Source organism: Mercenaria mercenaria, chromosome 3 (assembly GCF_021730395.1).
Source record: "Mercenaria mercenaria strain notata chromosome 3, MADL_Memer_1, whole genome shotgun sequence".
In the NCBI taxonomy this organism is placed as follows: Eukaryota; Metazoa; Mollusca; class Bivalvia; order Venerida; family Veneridae; genus Mercenaria; species Mercenaria mercenaria.
In genome coordinates this window covers 91,375,909-91,396,736 of record NC_069363.1, presented here as the reverse complement: position 1 = coordinate 91,396,736, position 20,828 = coordinate 91,375,909, and the positions used below count along the sequence as shown (strand labels likewise).

Here is a 20,828-nt window from a genome sequence, read left to right as displayed (position 1 = left end):
TAAAATTAGAAAAATCTTTTGACCTCTCTAGAGGCCATATTTTTCAATGGATCTTCATGAAAATTGATCTGAATGTTCAACTTGATGATATCTAGGTCAGTTTCGAAACTGGGTCATGTGCGGTCAAAAACTAGGCCAGTAGGTATAAAAATAGAAAAACCTTGTGACCTCTCTAGAGGCCATATTTTTCATGAGATCTTCATGAAAATTAGTGAGAATGTTCACCTTGATGATATCTAGTTAAAATTCAAAAAAGGATCACGTACCTTCGAAAACTAGGTCAATAGGTCAAATAATAGAAAACCTTGTGACCTCTCTAGAGACCATATTTTTCAATGGATCTTCATGAAAATTGGTCAGAATTTTTATCTTGATAATATCTAGGTCAAGTTTAAAACTGGGTCACATGAGCTCAAAAACTAGGTCACTATGTCAAATAATAGAAAAAACGACGTAATACTCAAAACTGGGTCATGTGGGAAGAGGTGAGCGATTCAGGACCATCATGGTCCTCTTGTTGATACACTGTTCTAAATGATTCAAAAGAAGATACTGTTGTAAATGAAAGAAGAAACGTAAAACAATTTAAAGGAGTCAGAGAATTGTTACACCTTACAAACTAATGAAAGAGCTGAAAAGCACTACATAATATAAAACATGACAATTTTCCTCAAAAATAGTTGTTGCAACTTTTAACCATTTCTCCATTGGAACCTATTTTTGCCCTGTTCTTCTATTTTGTACTCAAATTTGCAAGCAAATAACACATAAGGTAATATTCGAAAAAATACACGCATAGGTTCGAAAATTCAAACTACATTAGAAAGTTTGTCCATTATAAACAAATGAAACAAGAAAGAGAGTTAAAAGCAACGTGAAATTAGCCATGTGCCTTAACTTTGATGTTGAGACTAGACTCCTTATTGTCGTAATATTATTTGTCTCTCTTCTCTCATCCCCGCTTCCCACCCACCCCCCATTTTCTTAAACTATCAGAATAAATTCAAATTTATTGACTGCATGGCTGCAATTGCTGTCACTTCAATCGACCCGGATTAAAAACCTAATCTTGATAAATAACTGACATGCCACCGTGTAATTTCCTGTTGATTATTCGATATCTAATATATATGTTACACTTGCAGTGACACAACAACTCTAATCCCTAATTTTCTGATTGTTGGAGGTTTAGAGTCACACTGACATTATTAAGGTCATGCGAAAGACTGTTATTTCAGGCATCGGCCTTCCGTAGGCCAGCTAGATGGCTAATTCACATAGAGAATTGTACATTCCAAGCTATGTTTCGAATCCATATCGATGAGGGGCAAGTGATTCGACCACGTAGGGCCCTCTAGCTTTCTAACATCAGGGTAACAAATGGGGCGCAAAAAAGCATATCGGAGAAAATTTATCAACTTGTGGAGAAATTTAATACAAATGGAGATGACATAACTAATTATTTAATGGATACGAAATGAAATGCACTGTAAACAATCAATTTGATAAATCAAAATCTTTGAGGTGATATGAGTTAGGTTCAAACCTATAATCCATGTTTTTTATGAACTAAACATTTGACCTAAGTTGAAACGAAGGTAAGTAAATATTTTGTTTCAAGTGTCTTAATATTCCACAGAGAGTGCTGGTTTTCAGATAAATGTTAAATTATAAGATATTCATAGCAATAACCATACTTATACAAATAGAAAACAAACAGATTAGCACTCCTTTCAAAATCATGTCATGAAATATTATCTGCCCACAAGCGCAAATTAAATCATACAAAAAGAATGCATTATGCATACACAGATTATATATGTGCATGTGATTTCCTCATACATGTGAAATATGATTTAATCATCGGTTAACTACCTATCTATCTTGAACCAAATTCTATTCTGATTTACCAAAACAAATTGTGTTTGATACACCATCACTAATAATTACATCCTGAATGGGCCGTGATAATGAGAATGAGATAAAATCTGACGACCGAGAAAGATCTGTTTGTTTATGAATGTAATTCATCCTTTGTTTCCTGTTTTTGTCTGTCTAGTTTTGAGGTGTAACCTTCTATCAGATAATTCCATGAATTAGTCAGTTAATGTTTATTTTTTCTCTTATCTAGAGCTGATATATTTCAAGCATTTATTTTCATCCCATTGTGTTACATGACTAATTACCGACTATTTTGAATAATGTTGGACTAAGGAAAGAGTTAATTCGTGAAGAGAGAGTGAAGGTTTAGTATACATATCAATAGACTTGTGTTCTATTATTCGAAATAAGTTTTCAGTAGTATAATTTTGCATCCGCAATTACAGACCAAAATATGTCAAAGAAAGGTCAGTCAGCAGACGACAAAATAAAGAAATAAATCGTTTCTCGTACTGAGTACTTTCCCCAAATTCTCCCAACTATCAGATATGATCTTTTCTTGAGCTACCCTAATTAACTACTTACTTCTTTTGAACAGTAATTTATCTTGATCTACTCCCCTACCCACCCTATCTTTCTTGAAAACAAGGTTGATACGCCATCACCTAAATTATATCCTGAATCCGTCATTAATGAAAATACGATAAAATCTGACGACTAAGACAGTTTGTTTGTTTTATTTATGTAACCGATCCTTGATGGTGTTGTCTTATCATAGGTAATTCCGCTAATTCATCTCGAAATCTATGCTTTCATTCTTATCTACAAAATAAAACTTCTGTTTGACACATCCCACATTCACAAAAAGTAAATGTAATACAATGAAACGATAATCAGATGAAATTAAAACTGTAATCCACGGAACATCAAAATATAATTATTTGTGAATTCTGAGAAATGAAACCACAAAACGTACAGTGTTTGAAGTTGATAAACAATAAAACTTGATAAAAACGTGCTTGCATTCGATATGAAATGTTGTCAATTGTAAACGAATAAAACAGAAAAGGCGGAAACAACGTTCAAGCAGCTAAAGAGATCTAACAATTATGTAGGTAAAACATACGTATACGTGAGCTCCGAGGCCTTAATTGGCCTTTTCCTTGGTGGTGGTAGTTCATTCTACGACTACCTTCTATATATGCTTATACCCAATTTTTGAATGCGCATTAAAATCAAAACGTCCGGTCAACATCTTGGCAACCAATAGCATCGTAAAAAGGTCTATATTTTTATCTTTTTCATTTTGTCTTTATTATTTAAGAGATATGCATATTATGAATGATGTTTGATAAATGTATGAGCAGTAACCATACTTAAAATACGTGTTATTGTTCCGCTCTAAGGGTTCGCAATAAATAAACTGTATATCTATTCATCTGTTTCAGATATCATTTCTTGGCTCCAAATTATTTATTCTGATTCCCGGACCTAAGAAATAAATTGTGAAAGACAACAAACGTTAATCATAATTTACGCATGTTTTTCCGCTAAGAAGTGTAGTTATTCAATCAGTTTAATGTGCTTTGATTTTGAATTCAGTAATCCATTGGTAAATTAAGGATTAAGTTTTCGGAAACATAACTTATACGTTTCCTTAGAACTTGATATATGTAAACTCTCTGCCAAATGTCGTAATTCGTTTTGATTTCTGATATGAACTAGGTCATCTAAACTTATTTATGTGTTTTGCGTTGTTCGTCGAAACTATCAAGGTGACGTTTTAACTTTTATGGTTGATGCAAATCCTATGTACCCATGTGGGCAATGGTGGTCATGTGGGTATAGTGTAGATATAACGTCGTGGTGTATGCAGTTGAGCGCTGGTCAAATTCATAAGAAATCCTTTAGAAGCATATAATGCAACCGGGCAGAATAATAGCAGACTCGGTTTGACCGAATCTGTTTATATGAGGTGATTAAATGCGCAACATCCCTCATGCCCCCTATCGCCACCGTTGGCAAAATTTTATTATGAAAAAATATTGTATGGACTCCCTTAAGTCCGATGTACATATGATAATCGAAGGCAACGGATGGAAACTGTTAGTCTAGCTACCGACTAGATAATCTTTTTTAAGTTTTTTAATCATTTCTCTTATATATTCTGACTGATCTTTCTTTGCTCTGATTATCTAATTACACACAATTTGAATTGCCTCAGTAGTTGAACACAGGGTCTGAACACAGACAAGGGAACTGTAGAAATGAGGGGATAAAAAGTTTAGCAGAATATGGTTCCTTAGCTCCCGTAGGCACTAAATAATAGCTTCGTATATGACTGTCATTTGATCACGTTTTTGCCCAATAAATAAAACTCGCCCTTTAATTGTAAAATATATATAATTTCAGCTCCTACATCAGTTTTCCAGATTAAAACAAAATGTTACACTGCTGCACTTGTTTCTGCCACTCTGTATGGTGTATAGATGCCAATAGGAGGTCTTATTACGCAGCCAGCCTATTTCTCTTTTATACAAACTAATAAGATATTTATGTACACTTCAATGAGGAAAATGAGAAATTATGACACAAAGTTTATGCATAAGAAGTCGTAGATAAGACTTTTGTAAGAATGGGGGAGTTAGTTCTAAAATCGAGTAGGTCTGTACTCGAGTTTCAGTCGAGGCTGCTAACAATGGTTTTGGCTATATATTTCATAATTTTTATGCTTCATTTAATATTTAAACATTGAGACAAAAGTAGTGTTTTTACAAAACGAGTAAATATCATTTGTAAGTATACAGAGGAGTAGATATTGACTTTTCTCTAAGGTATGGTCAAATATCAAAGATAAAAGGTAAGGGTAGATTTCCCGGAAGCACAGAGCATCCCAAACACAGCCATAGAACCATTAATCTATATAAGTAGGTCCACAACAAAAAGTCAAACAAATTTAAATTTTCCCCAAGATGTGCCAGACAGGATAATAGGTTCATTTGCTTCGTTTAATTTTTCCCAAGATATGATAGGATTGCCTTTTAAAGACATTACATTCTTTGTGAATTGCTGACGTTTATGTATTTTTTTTGACTTTTTAAAATTGAGTTGGGTTCGTATATTGGGTAATATGATATTGCATCACTCGATTTTTTTGAAAGTTTCATATGTTAGTTTGACTTTTTTTATTTCATAAAGTGTAATTAATATTGTTATAGGGATAGCTACCAGAAGATTTATGCTTGTGTCAGCGTCTTACACAAGACAATCAATATTGATAGAACCAATAATTGCTTTCATAAATAAGATATTGCACATACCACACAGTCTTCCTAAAATGATTTGAGACATCTATTAATGTTTCGTTACGATATTGACCTCCATTTTCTGCATGAAACTTAAAACAGCACGAAACTCATACGATATTGCATAAATATAATACATACTGTAGTTTTATTTCTCTAAATATCAAGGATAATCATGTCTGACTTCGGTTGAGTGTTAAGAATGTTGATCGACCTCTGAATGACGAAAATGTTTAGATATTGATTGAATATCGAAGAAAGAATTGGACAATTTACGGCCGCAACAGGTCTCGAACAGAACAGCCGAGAGCATAAAAATCGAAAACATGTATACCTATTGCGTCGACTGATTTACCACCTTTTGTCATAAATAAGAAATATGTAGACAGATGGAAGATTCTGTGGAATACCATTCCAATGACCTTATCTATCATCCTATTTGCTTCTTGTTTATTTATCTGGACGTTGTTACCCATAAAGAACGTGCGAAATGAAAATTAATAGTTCGGCTAATCATTAGATTTTCTCGATTTGTGTATTGGGTCACGCCCAATATAAATGATAAAAAACATGGACACCAGTGATGCTTTGTTGTGATACCTCACACAGTAAACCATCCGCCTCCCAGTTGTAAAAGATATATCGATGACTAATTGGAAAGTTGTTACGTCACTAAACAAAATTAAGAATAGAACAGCATATTTGAAAGATAAGCCGACGATTATTTCCTTATATAAAATCCAAATACATGTATATCAATAATTTGGGTTATTATGATTACATATGAATTATCATAAGTTTGATAAGTTTTGATAAGTTTTATTCTTTTCAAAATTCCGTAAGGCCAAATGGCCCATGAGGACAAACAAAACATAATACATGGCAGGACAGTGTTTAACAAATGCATACAGTGATATAGTTAATCAGAGAAGATTATAAATAAATAGTAACAAAACTGGATAGGAAAAAAATCCTTTAACCTAGACCAAGTAACCGGAAGCTGCCATTATAATCGATTATTGGCCCGCCATGGATGAGTGGATGAGTGGCGTCATTCATTTTGACGTCATCTTACCTTGTGTCGTCGGGATTAAAAAGATTAGAAATTCTCTAACGTCGACATTTTATAGGATTAACTGATCCAAGCAATCGAGTACTCGTTATTGTGTTTAGGTACATGGTTATTAGCACTTCTAAACCTGAATTGACAATCGGGCTACTCTCTCCTGCAATATAGGTTTAGATGTATTAATAACCACATTAGACAATTGCCGTTTAAAAAATGTATAGTACAGCTTAACAATTTGCTGTTTCATTTGTATAAATGTACTTTTTTGTCCGCTTTGAAAATTTCAGACTCTAGATATAATTTAATATGCCGTGTTTTTGTCATTCCCATTAGTTTGAGCTCGTTTTCCTGGATATCGACCAGTCTTTAGTAGTCATGAGATGTTTTATTAAGAGCATTTATAAATATGAACACTTGATATTGTTTACTTGATTTCAACAATAACACAGTTCTTGACTTTTATACAGGCACTTGCCTCGTGTTCTAATTATATATTTTGACAAGTGTTGCAGTTCCTATTCACTGTTCTATTAATATATCAGTTTCCATTTGTAAAAATCTTAATTAACGCTAGTAATTCTTCCTGCAAATAATATTATCTATACACCATTGCCTGCAAAACCTCTTAATATGCTAAATGTTAGAGCTTTAGAGTAGAAGAACACAATTAAATAATACATTGCCTTGCAATATAACGATGTGATCGCATGACTGCATGTATATTTGTTCTGTTAAAATGTATTTTTTTCCTCCGTAGATTAAAATCTTGATACTCTACGCTACTAAAACTGATAACATTATGTTCTCGTACACATGCGAAGTGCATTTTGTGCAAACCTCTCATGCTGCTACAGACCCTTTTGTTGTCACTTGAACGTTTGTACCAGTTCTAAAAACAAACAGTGGGAAGTTGTGACAATTATTTTTTAGAATCCATACCAATGCAACATTTACAAAATGCATTACACAAGTAACAACATCAGTAATTGTTCGCACTTCTTGACGTTCTTTCTTCCTTTATGGAATCGTTTGATTACAGAGTCACATAGAGTTGGAAAATCAAATTCAACTGAAAAGATCTTTTACAAAATGTTTATTCGTGTAAATAATGGTTAAAAGGATTTGGAAGCTGTTTTTATGGCGAACAGTAATAAAAGTGACATGTTGTAATAACAGATTCAGTACACAGCTGTTTCTACAGTCATTATATGCCCACCATATTTCACTACTGTTTCACTTTAAATGATAAAATGCATTCAAGCCCTCTTTCTTCCGTTTGACTCTCTCGGGGATAAAACTTTCGAATATTGAAAAGCGGCGCCTGTTTCCGTTAGCCTGAAACTTCTCCTTTTATTATAACTTGTTTCAGTATTATGTTACACAATGATCTGATGTTAGACATCAATGTAGTCATAATCATATTGCACCGCCGTGCCGCCCAAGAAGACGTCATGTAAAGGGTTTACACTATCCATCATACACCTACAAATTTCTTGACATTTTATCAATATTAAGAACTTATTCTTTCGAAACCACGTCTATGATATTGTCTGTCTGATACCAACTGGTCATAGGATTTGTTGTCATCTGAAATTGAAAGATGGACAAGTTCATTACAGAAATTTAGCAGGGTAAGGGTTAATTAAAAAAATAAGAGTCTAGTTGATGCAATAATATCTTATTCAATTATCTAATTACAAGATCTATCGATTTGGTAGACAAACGTATCGGCCTTGTCTCGAAGCTGCATAAAAAACATCCTAGATTAAAAGCATTGAATTGACTCTTTTAATCCTGTCCAGATCCCTGCTAAATAAATATTTTGCGACACGAAGAAACATTCAATACGAATAAAAACATTGGAAGTGATGAAAGGTGTAATTTCCTGTTTGAAGGAATTGCATGTGGTTCCTTAAAATGTCAAAAGCATTTGAAATGTCACACATCTTTATGAAATGTAGTTTATTTATTATCTGATATGGATAGAAAAAAATACATATCAAAGGAATTTTAGCTGATAGATAATCTAATTAAACGATTCAGTACAACGATGATTATCTAACATGAAAAGCCACACATTTTAGATATTTCTTTATGCCGTACATTCTCCCATAAAGACACATACTAGTAGGTGGCTACAGTGCCGTTCGCAATATGTTCAGACACTACCCATTCTGTTAAAAAGATGTATGATTTAAACAAACAACGACTGTAATGAGAAACATACTTCCCTAAAAAGTATTGTCTTTCTAACTATACGCGTGACTAATTACATACGTGTCATGGTAATTAACTTCTCAAGAGCTACAGTCTCTGCAAAACTACAACATTTCTGTCTTCCAAGTGGTGCTACTCTACAGGATGTGCCCCGTAGGTGAAATTATAACTAAAGAAATGATTTTCTGCTTTTCTCAAAGCCCACTACTGCTAGATAATGTCACTGTAGTACAGCTAGCTTGTCCTGAGATTCCAAGAGTCAAATTGACTGGTGACGTGGCTCCCATTTGAGGACACCATTGGGTTGCAGTATAACAATTTTATCCGAACCGAGGTTCAACAATACTAAATCCATATGGCAAATTAGTAAATATTTTGAAAATTCCGTTATATGTGTTTCCTGTATATGCGCTCAAATATTATTTGATAAAGGGAAATGTAATGTAGAAAGTAATGTGTCAAGTCAATTATACACTGCCTGTCTGTTGTAATGGCACTTGAAGTCTCATGTTTACGAGTACGTTAAAACTAGAGAATTTCTTACAGTCTTAAATTGTACGTAAGATATACCTTCATTCAGTACAAATTTAATACTTCCCGGTCCTGCAGTCTTTTTAAAGCAAAACAATCCGATATAAATCTGTTGCTTTGGAATCAAAGATAACAGACGATACGAAACACTATGCATGTTGCAGTTAAAGTGCAAAGGTTCACTTACGTATTGCATGTTGTTCTTATTTTGTAAAAAAAATGAAACATTTTGCAGCTAGCAGCAGCTAGTCCGTTTGACACGAAGCTTATTACTGTTAGTTCATAAGGATGCCAACATCTTGTTCTCTTGCACGTGAATTGCGCTTGACATAATGATATATTATGCCCTCTCGTACTGTAAGGCCTCTGTTCTTCTACCTCGAACACATGCGTTACTTTCAGTACTAGGCATAAGGAAGCTTTGACAGCACAGGCGCATGTAATTCTATTAATATATAAATATCATCCACTCCAAGAAACAGCCGGAATGAGCTTCAAAATGCATATATTAATATGCATGTCTTCTATACTTCCAAAAGGTCTTCTTACAGATTTATTAATTATAACAACAGCAATCTCGAAGTGCCGCGTCGCGGCCGTAAAAGGTCTTCCCGTTCATGGATTCAGTGTTGATATAGTTTTGGTACTTTGGGATCGTGGAGCCCATTCAAAACCCATTTAATATAATTGCGCTGAAGCCGTTGCTAGTGGTCGCGAGGGATGTTGCACGTTCCATTACCTCTCATGAACAGAAACAGACAAACCGAGTCTGGTGTTGTATTGCTTGCTTGCATTCTGTGCTTCCAACAGGTCTTTCCTATAGGCTTTATCGATATTCTTAAAACCTTAAGTTTTTATAGTTGCGATATTCTTTAATAATTCAAATGAAATTTGAAAAAGAATTGAATTTACAAACTAATGCAATATGTATGATAAATCTTGCAATCCTTAATCATTGCATGTTCAAGTTTATTAAGTTTTGATTATTTTTTTCAACTTGAAACAAAACAGTCATCTTTGGTGAATTAAATGTGTAGGTCTGATATGACATATTTTACCATGCATTTCAAACGTGCATTAGCACTCATACACGTAAACGTTTATTTGAAAGTACCGTAAATGATGACATCTACAGATGTCAGTGTAAGTGAATTATGTCTATGATATCAGAAAAATTATTGTCTCTTTTAACTCTGCTTTGTATAGATTCATATTATAATTAATTATGATGTTTTATGTTGTATCATATATATGTACATTGATGAGACGTAAATAAACAAAAATCTACAGAAAAGTAGCACTGGTTTCTGCTGTTATTTACAATTTAACTATCAACTTACGAGACCAGACAACACATTAATGTAATGAACTGACATGTCACTCTTTTTTCTAAAACCTGTAGTCAACAAGTTTACACAAAAAAGACCGTTAAATCAGAGGCTTGGAACCTCGATATAATCATGATATTTTCCAACATATATGTAGAGGATATTACATAAGTGTCTTTTCATATTGAATTTATTAAACGAGTTGAATAAAATAATAAAATGCGAGGCTCTGCCGAGCATTTTTTCAATTTTATTCAACGAGTTTAATAAAGTCAGTATGGAAAGACACTAATGTAATATTCTTTTTATCACATGAAAGCTTTTCCAGATGAAACATCAAAATTTCTTCCTTCTTTAACTATTATAGACCAAGTTAATTCGCCCAACGTCTCCTATTTATAAATAAACGACGTCAATGTCAAAGATTTATGTAATGGCTTTATTTCACTCACGCGACGTCAAACATGTGATAAATGCATTTTTCTGACAAAAGTAACAAAAGCGTAAAAGTAATAACAAAAGATGTAAATTCCTATTTATAGGCAACTGTATAATTCTTTGAAATGTCAAAAGCATTAATGGAGGCAGTGCATGATATATCATACTAAATCAAGGTCTTTAATATTAGTGCAACAATATGTAAACGACTGGAAACAAGATTTAGACTTGAAAAGACTGATCTTAAGACTTAAAAGATAAAGATTGGGATTCAGAGTATGTCTGAGGAAAAACATTGAAATAGCATCAATTAGAATTAATGCACGTTTTTAATGAATAGCCCGATATTGCAACTGAGGTTATATTGCATGCTTGCTGCCAGTGGATACCCGCTCCTTTGTGGAAAAAGAAGAAAGTTGATGATACGCTATCATTCGTTATTACATTCTGCATTAGTTGTGATAATGAAAATATGATAAAAAAAAACCTAACTACCGAGAAAGACTGTTTGTTTTCTTGTTGTAATCTATCCTTAATTTCCTGTTTTATCTAGACTAATGGTGCTACTTTTTCTCAGATTACTCCGCTAATTCGCCTTGAATTTTCTTTTTCTCTTATCTGCAGAATAAATTTTGCTGTTGGCACGTCTCACACACGATGTAGTTATGTACTTCCACCCCCATTGTTCAATTTCATTCAACTGAGAAACAAAACAAATACACTGTAAAAAGTATAGTAGACGCAACTTGACCCCGATGGTTGACCTTTGTATTATAATACATAATGAGGCACAACCTATTATTGAAAAGGAGTGTACGTAAAACATGAGCTGCACGAGAAAAAGGAAATATAAATTTGTGTAAATATAAATTATTGTATTGGAAGGTTTTAACTGATCAAATTAAAGTTATATACTTTGATACTGCACTGTATACAAACTAATTCCATATAAATATACACGGCTACCCTAAGCACCCTTGATTTCTATAATGAAATAATCGATATGAATAATCAGCCTAAGGTCAACCATCGCGGTCAAGTTGCGACTACTATATACTAAATCATTTTGATTTTGTACAAAATCAATTCAACAAGTTAGTTCTAAGGGCTTAAATGTTTGAATTCAAAATAGAATGTAATTTATAAGCAGCTACAAAACACGTACAGATATAGAATCAGAACCAATCCTACGAGAACAAGATCACAAATGTCACTACTAATTATTCTCTTTTTTCTCCGAAATACATGGTGATGAAGATAAAATGGTTATATAGTGTGTGTAATGCTTTGTTTCATTTGAATACGTTTATGCGTGAAGCAGAAATGCACTGTGAGAGTTTAAACATAGCTTTTTATTCTCTTTTTTTTTATGCCATTCCTTCCTCTGTCAGTTGTAGCCTCTCCAATTAGCAACAGGAATGGTAATGTCTGTTATCACTTTGAAAATTGGTATCGGATAAAGTGGTATCGGATAAAGTAGTATCGGATAAAGTAGTATCGGATAAAGTGGTATCGGATAAAGTAGTATCGGATAAAGTAGTATCGGATAAAGTGGTATCGGATAAAGTAGTATCGGATAAAGTAGTATCGGATAAAGTGGTATCGGATAAAGTAGTATCGGATAAAGTGGTATCGGATAAAGTAGTATCGGATAAAGTGGTATCGGATAAAGTAGTATCGGATAAAGTTACTATTATTTTCCTCTAAAGATGCCTTTTCACCGTTTTTATGACCTAGATTATAATGTTTTTTGCCGTTGTTTCTACTCTTTTCATATTTTTGTTGCATGATGCAAGTCAACATGTGGTCCTACTTCACAGACGATTTCTTTTTTATTCAGTTTGATGTTGAATTTATCCACCCACTGTTTTATTAAATGACGGCACAGAAATCATGTGATTAGCAGCGATAATATCGGAGGAAAGAATGTATTGACTTTATTCGTTATGAAATTTTCAACAAGAATATTCCTCTCTGAAAAAAAGGCAGAAAGATAAAAAGTTATAAATGTTTGATTGTTTAATTAATACTGGTAAAATTCATCATTGTTGTTCAGTATCTGACGATTCTATTTACAAAACGTGTCAGTCTTACTCTATCTTATGTGATTGTATTTGTATAGCGTCGCTGTGCTATTTATATCGCGGGAAAACGCACATACAGTAAGAATATCAAGCTTACAAAAACAATAATGAATGTACAACAACAATAACGTCTTTTATAATAAGAATATCGAACATATGACACGACATTGAATAACAATATCAAAGATACAATTAGAATAACGAAATATAGAATAACAATAATGACTTTTACCATAAGAATATCGAACATACAATAAGAATAACGACATTTACAATAACAATGGTAAGACTTAGAATATGAATGACACGACATTGAATAACAATATCAAAGATACAATAACAATAACGAAACATAGAATAACAATAATGACTTTTACCATAAGAATATCGAACATACCGTAAGAATAACGACATATACAATAACAATAGCAAATTTTAGAATATGAATGACACGACATTGAATAACAATAACAAACATACAATAATAATAACATACATATATAATTTAGCAACGTTTGACATGTCACAGTCACCTGTCAGATATCGCATATAATTACTTGGCAGTTCTGTACACTTGCTGAGGAAGTTCTTGAGAATTATCATGTGCCAAAGATCAAAAACGTTTAATGCATTGAATTTTGATTTGTTTGAAAGTATTATTGTTTTGACAAATGTCAAGTTATGTATAAATTTGCAGTTCAAGCGGTACAAACCGATTTATTGGTTAAACATTTCAGTTGAAGATTTTTATTTCATGGGAATGTATAGCAGCAGAAAGAATGAAAGTAACACCCCATTGAGGGATAGAATTAGACTGCGCATAACGAAATTATTGATGAATATCCTTGTTTGTTCAGTTTTTAGGCAGATGGGTATGTTACATTTCAGATCAAAGAAAAGGCTGAAACGGTTTCATCATCCATTCTGCCCTCGGTTATTAAAACACAGACTGAGATGCAACAGGAGCATCCACGTAATGCCAATGTCAGTTAAATAAATTCAGTTTTATTTTCATGGGGTCATGCCAAAAGTGCTTTTTTTAGATGAAAACACTGTAGAGTTTGTAAAAAAATATTATAAGTTACAATGGATTCATGAGATAGATACAACAATACTTAGAGGCAATGAAAAATTAAAGTATGTTCCTAAATATTGAAACAGGGAATTTTTTCTGCTTAACGGGGCGTTTTGCTTTTTGTGGGGATAATTCAATCCCTAGACACACTTATCTTGTTTGTTTCTCATCAGTTAATGCATTTTCTGTCAGTTGCCATATATACGTTTGCATTCTGGAATGAAAATTGTCGTCAATTCTATATCTATCCTTTTTAATTTCATCCTAGGAATCAATTCCTTTGATTTCCATATAAACATTTTTGAAGCATTCTATAAGTAAATCTAACAAGAAAATACATATATATGTCAAAGAGTGAGTGTGAAAGGGTTCAAATTCACCGTGTTTATAACCTATCTTTCCTATACATAGAATTTAAGAAGTTAAATTCTGCAGCTTGTTATTTTACCCCAGGTTATGTCAATACCAGGAAATTATTTTTTCTCATAAGATATATCTTGAAAATAAGCGTTATTATATGTCATCAAGGAAGATTGGTAGATTTAAATTTATTATCAAGCCGCACTTCATTACTGGAAGCTGGCCAATATATACAATATAACAATGAATTACTTGCATTCTATTTCTCATCGGCATTATGCCAGGGAAATTTTGACAATATTTTGACAATATAGGCACTTCAGTGTAAGAGAGAACTTCTCAATGTAATGAAAGATCCAGAAATAATGGGTATGCTCAGGCATGCAAAATTCATTTGAATATGACGAAACTAGTTTAATTACACTTTTTTTCTATTTATGTACGATGTCTCCTTTCTACATAGTTAATGATCAACTGCACTCGTAGCTTTCGTTCCCATTTGATATAAAGCAGTACCTCTCTCATTCAAATTTGAATGGTGCACCTAACTTATGTATTGTTTTGCTAGAAAATAATGAAAAGAATCTGTTTAACATCTTTCTTTTTCATGTATTCTTTGTATTCTAATGTAACCATAATGCACCGACGTGTCGCACTGGAAGGCGTCATGCATAGGGTTTACATTATTCATCATTCGTCATATGCCTACAAGTTCTGACATCGTATCCTATATTTAGAAACACTTGCACATTAGAAATCACGTGTATAATATTTTCTAACCGATTTAAAAATTCTTTAGATATTATTAGCCCACCATCATCAGATGGTGGGCTAATAAAATCACTCTGCGTCCGTGGTCCGTCCGTCCGTCATTCCGTCCGTCCGTCCGTCCGTTAACAATTTCTCGTTATCGCATCTCCTCAGAAACTACTGGGGGGATTTTGACCAAACTTTGTCAGAATGATGTATTGGTACCCTAGTTGTGTCCCCCTGAAAATCAGACTGGTTCAACAATTTATGAGTGAGTTATGGCCCTTTGTTTATTTCTATAATTTATATAGATTTATATAGGGAAAAACTTTGAAAACCTTCTTGTCCAAAACCACAGAGCCTAGGGCTTTGATATTTGGTATGAAGCATCATCTAGTGGTCCTCTACCAAGATGATTCAAATTATTTCTCTGGGATCAAATATGGCCCCACCCTGGGGTCACATGGTTTATATAGACTTATATAGGGAAAAACTTTGAATAACCTCTTGTCCAAAACCACAGGGCCTAGGGCTTTGATATTTGTATGTGACATCATCTAGTGGTCTTCAACTAAGATTATTCAAATTATACCCCTAGGGTCAAATATGGCCCGCCCTGGGGTCATATGGTTTACATAGACTTATATAGGGAAAAACTTTGAAAATCTTCTTGTCCAAACCACAAAGCCTAGGGCTTTGATACTTGTAATGTAGCATCATCTAGTGGTTCTCTACCAAGTTTGTTCAAATTATCCTCCTAGGGTTAAATATGGCCCCGCCCCGGGGGTCACATGGTTCATATAGACTTATATAGGGAAAAGCTTTTAAAATGTTCTTGTCAGTAACTACAACATTCAAACTTGGACCACATGTATATTTTGAGTGGCAAGATGAACCTTGACATGAGTTGACCTTGATTTTGACCTAGTGACCTACTTTCACATTTCTGTAGCTACAGCCTTCAAATTTGGACCACATGCATAATTTTGTGCACTGGAAAAAACTTTGACCTTTATTTTGACCTAGTGACCTACTTTCACATTTTTGAAGGTACAGGCATCAAATTTGGACCATATGCATAGTTTCATGTTTCAAAATGAAATTTGACATTGATTTTGACCTAGTGACCTACTTTCACATTTCTCAAGCTACAGCCCTCAAATTTGGACTACATGCATAGTTTTGTGTACCGAAAAAAACTTTGACCTTGACATTGACCTAGTGACCTACTTTCACATTTTTGAAGGTACAGGCTTCAAATTTGGACCACATGCATAGTTTTGTATTCTGAAATAAAATTTGACCTTGATTTTGACCTAGTGACCTACTTTTACATTTCTCAAGCTACAGCCTTCAAATTTGGACCACTTGCATAGTTTTGTGTACTGAAATGACCTTTACCTTTACATTGACCTAGTGACCTACTTTCACATTTTTAAGGTACAGGCTTCAAATTTGGACCACATGCATAGTTTTGTATACCGAAATAAAATTTGACCTTGATTTTGACCTAGTGACCTACTTTTACATTTCTCAAGCTACAGCCTTCAAATTTGGACCACTTGCATAGTTTTGTTTACCGAAACAAACTTTGACCTTTACATTGACCTAGTGACCTACTTTCACATTTTTGAAGGTACAGGCTTCAAATTTGGACCACATGCATAGTTTTGTATTCCAAAGTAAAATTTCACCTGGATTTTGACCTAGTGACCTACTTTTACATTTCTCAAGCTACAGCCTTCAAATTTGGACCACTTGCATAGTTTTGTGTACCGAAATAAACTTTGACCTTAAGATTGACCTAGTGACCTACTTTCACATTTCTGTAGCTACAGGCTTCAAATTTAGGACCACATGCATAGTTTTGTGTACCGAAACAAACTTTGACCTTGACATTGACCTAGTGACCTACTTTCACATTTTTGAAGGTACAGGCTTCAAATTTGGACCACATGCATAGATTTGTGTTGTGTACGGAAATGAAATTTGACCTTGAGCTAGTCAACAAGTCTTGAAATTTGGAACACTCAAAAATGGCACATTGGTGGGCGCCAAGATCACTCTGTGATCTCTTGTTATTAATGTTATGCCTTTAGGCGTCGCGGATCATTCTCCGTAAGTTGATTTAATATCGTAGCAAGGTATTAATATACTGCACCGCATTCACCCTTTCAGAAGCCGACTGGCTTTAACTCCCCTTTGGTGGTTTTGCGTCTGACCTGCCCACTGCCCCATTATTTTCCTTTTCTTTGTTTTGTTTTTATTTTGTCGTTGTGTTATGTGTATGTTTTATAATGCACACGCTTATACATTGATTTAGTGTTTTAGTACGAGAGTGCTATGTTCTTTAACCTTTAGCCTGCTGGCGGCAAGTCATTCTCCCTTTGCGACCAGGGCAGACCAAGATTATGTCTCTTCCAATTCAATGCGTTTCTTTTCTATTCTGAAAGGTTCCCTGCTAAATAAATACTCTGCAATACAATACAATTACCAATTAAATAGGAATAACACGGCACAATGAGATACATTGGAAGTGAAGAAAGTGTAATTTTCCGGAAAGTTTTGAAATTTGCTAAGTAAACGCCAAATCCTGAATTCAAAGGGATTTTAACACTGAAAATGTGGTCGTCTGTTACTCTATCTTTGAATTAGATAATGATAAATTAGCCTTGGAATTACCCTTGGAAAAATACAAGTGCGGGCCTTGTAGAAAGTACTTGATTTTGAATATTTCGAAAGAACAAACTTTAAGAAGGAATGAGAATTTTCGCTGTGAGAGAACATTATACATCATTGTATCAAATACATTTCACATGTGCTCAAGAACAAGATGTTATCACTTTTATTAGCTTAAACTAACAAACTATGTATCATTAGGTCTTGCTGTTCACATGATATTTCAGTTTCAAATCAGATAAGGAAAGATATGTAACACAAAAACGAATAATGACGATTAAGCGAACATATACACATGTGTACTTCAAACACTGGCATACACGTGTGTGAAAATGGTAATTTATAAGATTTTGCAATATTTATCACTTTTTATACGCCCGAAGGGACGTATTATATTATGTCCCCGGTGTCCGTCTGTCTGTCCGTCCGTCCGTCTGTCTGTTCATTAGCAATTTCGTATCCGCTCTGTTACTCTTGAACCCCTTGAAAGATTTCGAAGACTCTTGACACAAATGTTCACCACATCGAGACGACGTGCAGAGTGCATGTTTCGGATGGCTCGCTTCAAGGTCAATGTCACACTTAGGGGTCAAAGGTCATATGAGTTTGTTTCGTGTCCGCTCTGTAGCTCTTGGACTGCTTGAAGGATTTTAAAGAAATTTGGCACAAATGTTCACCACGTGGAGACGACGTGCAGAGCGTATGTTTCGGATGGCTCGCTTCAAGGTCAAGGCCACACTTAGGGGTCAAAGGTCATACCTTCGGGCGTATATTGCTCTGCATTGCGATGCTCTTGTTACAGAAAAGTCAAACACTGGTTCCTGAAATTATTTCCAAAAGAATTATCCAATTGCCAGAACATATAAAAGTTCCTGTTCATCTGCACGACTGGAACCATGATAAATAAATATTATCCGACAAGGATAATCCATTAGCTCTGACAAAAGTATCAAGGACATAAAGATGTAATTTCCTAGGTGCAGGAAGCTCTATTATTCTTCTAAATATCAAAGGCATTAACACGATGTACCTTTAATCTTAGTTCAACCAAACAAGCCTTTAGGATAACAATTACTAAAAGACTTGAAACAAAACTTTCAAAATCCTCATTAACAAACAAAGGTACTTTAAATTACAGTTTAAAATAAAACAAAATACACAGAATAAGATTGTTAATAAGCATTGTTTTTAGATCGCTTTTCCTTCTCCCTAATTTCTTATAAGATTCATATTTTATATAATAGTGAATTTATCATAACTCAATGCGAGTTGGTACCAGATTGATAAGGCATTATTTTTCTCCAGAATTATTTTCGGTTTTTCCCTTTCAGTGGCCTAGATATCATAACACATGCCACTTGAATTACTCTACCAGAACAACATGCTTGCAGTTGCTCTTGTTTCTTCATTTAGTTATTGCATGATGCAAGTCAGCATGTGGTCTTACATCACAGGTTATTTCTTTTGATATTAAGTTTGATGTAGAATTTATCCGCCCTCTGATATATAAATTGACGGGATAGAAATTATGTGTTTGGCAGCGATAATATGTGTGCAGAGACACGAACTTAATACAAGAGAGTCGGCTTAACCTCTAAATGTATAGATATATTATGAAATATTCAGCATGTTAGCAAATGCATTGAAATATTCATTTGAAATAGAATAAAAAAAACTACAGTTCTATACACAAAAAAAAACATGTAATAACATATTTTTTAACACACAGCGGCACCGTGAAGTCATGCAGTACTGTTTGTTCTGTTCTTTTGGCAATTTGTCATGGTCCTCTATTTCATTGCCGAAGATGTCAGTAATTTCAGGATAATTTGATTTTCAGGCTTATTCGACTCATAGTTGTAGTATTTTATGATTCTTTCTGACTTTGGTCCATTTAGTATAACTGTATAAAAGAATCCACTTCAGCTGTAAAATCAACGTTTAAGCGTGTGCATTATAAAACATACACATAATACAACAAAATTGAGCCGCGTCATGAGAAAACCAACATAGTGGGTTTGCGACCAGCATGGATCCAGACCATCCGCGCAGTCTGGTCAGGATCCATGCTGTTCGCTTTCAAAGCCTATTTCAATTAGAGAAACCATTAGCGAACAGCATGGATCCTGACCAGACTGCGCGGATGCGCAGGCTGGTCTGGATCCATGCTGGTCGCAAACTATGTTGGTTTTCTCATGGCTCGGCTCAAATGGTGTTAAGTATGTTTCACATTGCACCTCCCTCTAATGAGCATACTCGATCCAACCAAATCTGCTTTGTTTTGTTTGGTTATGTTCTCTGCTTCCAAAGGATAATGTTAACTTACTTGTAACAATTGTTGTAAATGTCTCACACGAGTAAATCAAAGGTCGAACTCTCCTACAAGACGGAAATAATTGTCAGTTTTTACAAACTGCTGATTATACACGTTCTTGACACACTGTCACCATTATAAACATTCAGCAAGAAACATAAAAACGAAATTGTGTTCATTTATTCTTTGTAAACTTTATTTATCTTGCATGCAACATTGTTATTGATTTCTACATTAGCCAGACATGTATTGCTTGTACTTCTGTTTGCAGTCATACTTTTATGTTTTTTAGCTTCGGGACGCCATCGGATACCAATTCCCCAGCACATATATAAGAGTAAAGCATTTCGTTCTCCTAGTGAGATAATAGTTTTATTTGGACTGGTGTTTTGTTTTGTTCTGTTTTTTGTTGGGGTTTTTTTTTCACACGCATGCAAGCTTTGTAGAAAATAGTCCCTTTTCAAATTATGTTTTGCTTAAATTTTGAAATTTTGGTAATTCTAAAACTTCACCTGACATTTTTTCCCGCTGAAAGTGCATTTATAGGTAATTCAGGTACAGGTTTAATATGGATGATATATATATTCTCTGGTAGTTGTTTCTTTGTTTTACTTTTTTTCGTCTTAGTTTCCACATATTTTATTAACTATGACAGCAACAGTTTTAACAACGGCTGCAAAAAGGCAGATGGTATTTTCTTTCTTGTACATCTATATTATCATTTTGACATACTGTTACTAATCATGACTAAATCACTCGAATTAGAAATATTTTATTTTCTTGCATTAAAGATAATG

At 34.0% G+C, this 20,828-nt stretch overlaps 1 protein-coding gene across 8 annotated transcripts in view; it reads left to right on the top strand.

Moving 5' to 3' along the window:
• Positions 1-20,828, top strand: part of LOC123524055 (adhesion G protein-coupled receptor L4-like) — a 130,231-nt gene that overhangs the window by 88,116 nt on the left and 21,287 nt on the right. The gene's annotated exons all lie outside the window — the stretch shown is intronic.